We start from the raw sequence: 6000 nt of genomic DNA, 5'->3' as shown, positions 1-6000 counted from the left end.
ACCCTCATTGAGCGTGTCCAGCGGGCCGCTACGAGAATGGTTGCCGGCCTCAAATCCGTGGACTACGAAACGCGTCTCGCGATGCTTGATCTCTTTCCTCTGTAGTACCGTCGTCTTCGAGGAGACCTAATTCCTATTTATGCCGTGTTTGACCAAAGCTTGGCAAACATGTTTTTCACCATTGACCCAGCAAACACATGTAGTGGGTAACGCTAGTAAATACCAGTTCAAAGTAGTTAAATCAAGTGAGTAAAAATAGGCGAGATGATACACCTCACAGTTCGTTGGTACAGTTTGTTTTTACCACCACAATAAATCCAAATCGACCTCCTTCCTTGAATTAGTGAGAGATAGAAAGTGGTACAATTTGAGCAATGATAATTTACAAAGAAAGTACTAATGTACAATGGTCAGAAGGATCACCATACAAACGGCGGGGACATAGTGAGAAAATTTTCAAGCTCAGAGCACACATTCATCGGACAAAATTTCTTCTCATTTCGGGTAGTAGCTGCGTGGAACGGCCTTCCTCCGGCGGTTGTCCACGCTCCTTCTAGAACCCAGTTTAAAGCACTATTAGACAATTATTTATGCGAATCCTCGCGCTGGCAAGCCCCGCGCTGAGAACATAAAGAGCAGTGCTACACCATTTTTTCACATGTGCCTTTCAGGTGAACGACAGCCACTGACCGACAAGAGCAATACTGACCCGGGAAACTTAGGCAAATGCCTCGATCCTGTATATCAATCCGTGAATCCGTTAAAGTGATTCGGAGGTCAACGGAAAAGCAAAAGAAACAAAACGAAGAACGGAAAAATATCAAAGAGAGAAAAGGGGAAGAAAGCATCTTCATAGCCAAGCCGATTCTCTATGCACAAGTTTTCCTTCGCCTGTGGATCAATATATTAAATGCATCGATTCGTACGACTTCAAGGACACCCCCAGGGCCACATTTAGTGCGCGCTCTACAACTGTGGCGCGTTTTCAATTGGCGGCAAGTTGGGTGCAGCATGTTGTGTCCCTCGCACATGATGGTCGTGACTCAACGCTGAGGCATCTGCATGCAGGTCTTGCGTTATTATCTCGAGACAGGATAGCTCAGAGATAAGGCTTGCTTGTCGTACGAATACCCGTGGAATCTGAAGATTCTACCGATTACAATAAAAAGCCAGATGGTTAACATTTTGGCCGGCACTGAGGACGTTCTCATTGTGGTATTGACTAGTAATAATTTACCTTGTGTGCGAAATCATTATGATTACCTCCTTACGGGGGTGAGGTTGTCATATGGAGTCGAGGGTCATACCCTGGAGCTGTCGAGGAGGACTAGATCGTCATCTTCAAGGTGGGACTTGGAGGCCCTTCGCACGTCCCCAGTAGCACGATTCCAGCACAGGATTCTCAACTGCATTTTTGACCTCTGACGAGCGGACGCAACCCGTAGCTGTCACCTTGTGGTGGTCGGGTTTTAGTGCTGCAAAGAATCTTCGAGCCGCACTAATTCAACCATAGCAGAAAGGTCGACGGTTTGCAACCCTGCGAAGAATGGTGTGTCCCTTTTCTGCCAGACATCGTATTACTAGGTGGTTTACGAGTAAATTCTTGGTGTTCCCTGTGACGAATGTGAAGGTGGAAAGACCATTCCGTCAGGTGACCAGCATGTCCATATTTATGGAGGCAGTGGTTTCGATCTCCCTCATGGAAGGGCGGATTAGGAAAGGCCGGGCGTAAATACTGCACGCTTTGATCACCCAGCATTTGGCCGAGACCACCGGCGCATTATCCAATACGTTCAAAAGGCACCCACTGTGAGCAACTGCATTAGGAGTCAGACAGTTATCCCTTTATTCCTGTGTCTTCTGGGCAGGCCAGGCCCTGCAGTTAGGCGGGTCACAGTTTTGAGTCATTGGCCCTGGAAAGAGTCGCTCGAGAAGACCCTAACCACCACTGTCTTGCAAATGACTTTTGGGTTAGAGGATAGAAGCAGGGTCAAGTTGTGTTACCCCCTCCAAATTCCCTTCGGGTTGGGCAACCAGGAAGCACCATTCCCCCTTGAAGCTCTTCTTTCGCCGCCCATCACCCGCACACCCCACCAACCATCTGTCTGCTCCGCCTAGCAAAATATACCAAAGTGATTCCTTACTGAACTCTAATGACCTGATCCACGTTGCCACCTTCACTCTCCGTTCTTTATGTCAAATCGGGCAACACGCATATCTTGTCAAAACCTTGCGTTTCCTCCCTGGTGATGTACGTTGTCTCCGAAGCACAAAATATGCAATCTCTGCGTGCACCCCATGCCTCTTAGGACAAGCTCAAATGTTCCACGTTTCACTATTCTGGTATTTTGTATCAAATTTATGGGAGTTGAGCTCATCCCTCGGGCTGAAAGCGCTCTACTGGACTGCATGTCAATGCACTGTCGTCTTTGCGCTGTACATTTGTCCGGTTCAATTAAGAACGATGTAGTTCGATTCGGTAAACGCCGTTTATTTATCAGCATGTGCCCTGACAGACCGCAGTTCTGATATTGAGATGTCTAACGCAATCAGAAAGGGGAACGGTTATAGTGATCCCGGTGGATGATATGAGTACCCAAGCTGGGAGACTGAATCCAGGATAGGCACAGTTAGGTGGTAGATCCGGGGCCTAAACTCGGAATACAGGTAAGGGGAAGTGAGCTCTTCAGTTGAGTGTAGATCGTCATTTATTCCTGGCCGGTACGAGTTCTCTGCACAAGCGCTCACATAAAGTTACTTGGAGGCCACCAACAGCCAGCCAGACGTTGACTCAGTTGGGTCATATGGCTGTCAGTTACCAGATGAGAACCTCAGTTAAAGACCACCGTTCATTCTGGGTTACGCAACTTGACCCCGATCATGTCGCTGTGCGAGCCTGGCTATCACTTCGCTCCACGTCAGCATTACGTGTGCCCCCAACTGCAAACCAGCCATGTATTTACTTGGACAATGTGGCGGTCAGCTACCGGTGGAGAGTGCCTATACAAGATTGTTACTCATTTTATAGTATACCACTTAATTGGTACGAGAGCACACGTTTGTATTCGGTTCCTTTGTGTAACGCGTCGGTTGATGCAACATCATTCAGTTCGCCACCTGAAAAGCGTCTCTGCAGCTCAACAATATCGTGTTGAGTTGACTGATAAGCCCCAGGAATTCGAAAGTCATAGTATTTATTTGGATGACTGTTAGATCAACGGAGCCATGCTGGCAGCTTTTGAAACCGTACGCCTGAGGTCCATCGCGCACCCCGGTCTCTTCACGATATGCAGCTTCGATTGAAGTCAGGAGAACTGAAGCAACAGATGACTGTGCGTAAATCCGTCAAACGCTGAGTTCTAAAGGACCTGAGGATTTAAAGACTGCGCTTGTCGGTCATAAGAGCCAGAGAAATGGAACGAGCTTTTGCAACAGTGACCAATTGTGCCTTGTTCCAGATTATCCGATCAACCGGTCCGATGAAGGTGGATGTTAGTGAGACTATCTCCAAAAATGACGAGAATTTAACTCATTCACAGGGACGTCGTCCTAAATGATGGACTGGACACTTTGAAGAACAATTCATGTGGGGCAAGTCAGTTCACCCCCTCAAAAGACCAAATGAACCCTACTGGAACTTTGCAATTAGTCTGTGATCAACAGTGGAGGCCCAGAGTGCAACTTCATTGCTTCGACACAATAAAACACCTGATTCAGACGGTTTGCATCCTACATTCTTCGTGAATAACCAAATGACCCTACGTGAAACTATTTGGAATGAAGAAAAACTCAAGCGGAACGGAGCACCTCGATGGTGATTCCCATATCAAAAAGGGTGTAGGGACGTCGTGCGAGAACCACAGCTTTGTGGTCATAGCTTCCAAGATCTTCTCTGGTATTATCCGTGTCAGGACGCGGCCTGACGTGGAAAGTACATGTACAGAGTGACGCATCCCCAAGGTCTTCATCGGTACGACACGTTCGGAAAGCAGATGCGTTGGCGGAGCTCACCAAACACGGCTTTGCAACGTAAGACCAGTGGAGTGGGGCTGAAATTGTTCACGACCGGAACACCGCCATTAGCTGTATAGAACGAACAAGCGAACGACCATATTTGGCCATTTAGTTATCCTATATATTTGCGCAGAAGCTCAGTATGTTTTGTCCTGACAATACAGCCGTGTCCACGGTTCTCTGTCTTCTCCTTATCACGTATTCTAGCAGGCTCAGTGCAGGCGTAACCATAGACGGCCACCCACGATACAACAAGCCGACACAGGACTAGTCTGGTTCGCAGGAACTAAAGTGATTTTTGTCCTGGCCGGGGTTACTTTGGTCTTATGTTCACTTACAACGAGTACTGGAACTGTACCACTTATTTCGACCACCTACAGTGATCGTCTTTCCCAACCTTAAATCTGCTTTTGAATCCGCTGGTTCGCAACTTTGGAGGTGTCTGGCGATAAAGGGTGTACCGTCGAAATTCTCTTCCCTAATAAAGGACCTGTATGCCTCAATTCGTGGACGCTTACGTGCCTGCGGCGAATTCTATTCTGTGTCTACCACATCCACTGGTGTCAGACACGACCTTCCTCTTCCATCCTTTCTCCTTAAGTTGGTATTTAATGTGCTGTCTGAATTTCTTTTTCTTGCCTCTTCGGACATTAAAATACTCCCAGGAGTTCGCTCACGGCCATTGTGTACGCCGACGATAGTTTTCTTTTTGAACGAGAACCTTTAGAAGTGCAATCCATTTTAATTAACCGAAATTATTCTACTAAACAGTTCGTTATGTTGGATCGAACCCAGGCCTAATGCTTCCTGAGAAACCGGTTGATGTAATGTCACAAGTCCCGGCGAACTAAATCACTTCCCGAACTGAGAAGGCCAGGACAGCGTTTTCTAGCCGATATTTGTGGTACCGATGTGACATCAGACTAACCGTCAGTGGTAAAACGTACGATGCTGCGGTCCGCTCCATCCTTATTTACGAATCAGAGGCGTAGCCGCTGCGTGTGAAATATTTTCGGAAACTCTTTGTGTTTGACCATCGGTGCCTCCGAAGAATTGGACGTAGTTGAAGGATGAGCGGCGCTATATCCTGTCTAAGTGCGAGTTAATCACACTGCTGATCAGCCAATCGTGGCCGAACGGTTAAGTGTTCAAACTACTAGCCCGGAGGTCGCGGGTTCGAGACTCTTCGGAGTTTCGTGAGATGCGCACTGCTGATGATTCCTAATAAGGATGAAACAGCTGTACAGTGCTTCTCGGCTTTTCAGCATAGATTGGCTTCACTTACAGGACGAAATCTCCACAGAATTGGACGAGTCTGGTAGAAACACTAGACAAATAATTCTGAAGTACGTCGGATGGTTTTTGGGAACAGCCGCTCCCTCGATAGATCATCTGGTCACACTCTTTAGTTTAGGTTGGTTAGGCCATGCACTTTGTATGCAAGAGAACCGTTCACCTCTCAGAGCCTCCTTCACTTTTGTGTAGGATAAAGACGCAGATGAGGTCAGTCCGCGAGCCGGCAACGAAGCATTAAATCCTTTACCGATCAACTCAGTCGTCTCCCCCGGCTGTTGACCGTAAGACCAAATAAACCAATGGTTAATGACCTCGGCGGATTGTTGTGTGAGGCAGCTAATGGTGGCCTTGCATCGAAGCGGTTGCCTCCACTGCGTACAAACGACTATTTGGTGCAGATGCATCTTTTTTTTTAGCTTGTTTTATTGTCATTGATCTTCACACCGACACCAACAGTCTTTGTATATCCCCCTGCTCATTTCTCTCCAGCCTAAAAGCACTCGCGCCACGCCTGAGTTGACTTTTAAGGTACCTATATTAGTTGTTTCATGTCCGAAGGGATATAATCTGTCGCATCCCCACCCGAATATGACATGACGGCCAGACTTCAGTGCCGCAATGACCTTCCGGGTTACACTGGCTAGAATTCCGTTCAACAAGGTGCCACCATACCAGAAAGGCCAAAGGGGA

The sequence above is a fragment of the Opisthorchis viverrini genome (assembly GCF_000715545.1).
Source record: "Opisthorchis viverrini unplaced genomic scaffold opera_v5_4, whole genome shotgun sequence".
Taxonomy (NCBI): Eukaryota; Metazoa; Platyhelminthes; class Trematoda; order Opisthorchiida; family Opisthorchiidae; genus Opisthorchis; species Opisthorchis viverrini.
This window is presented reverse-complemented; position numbering follows the sequence as displayed.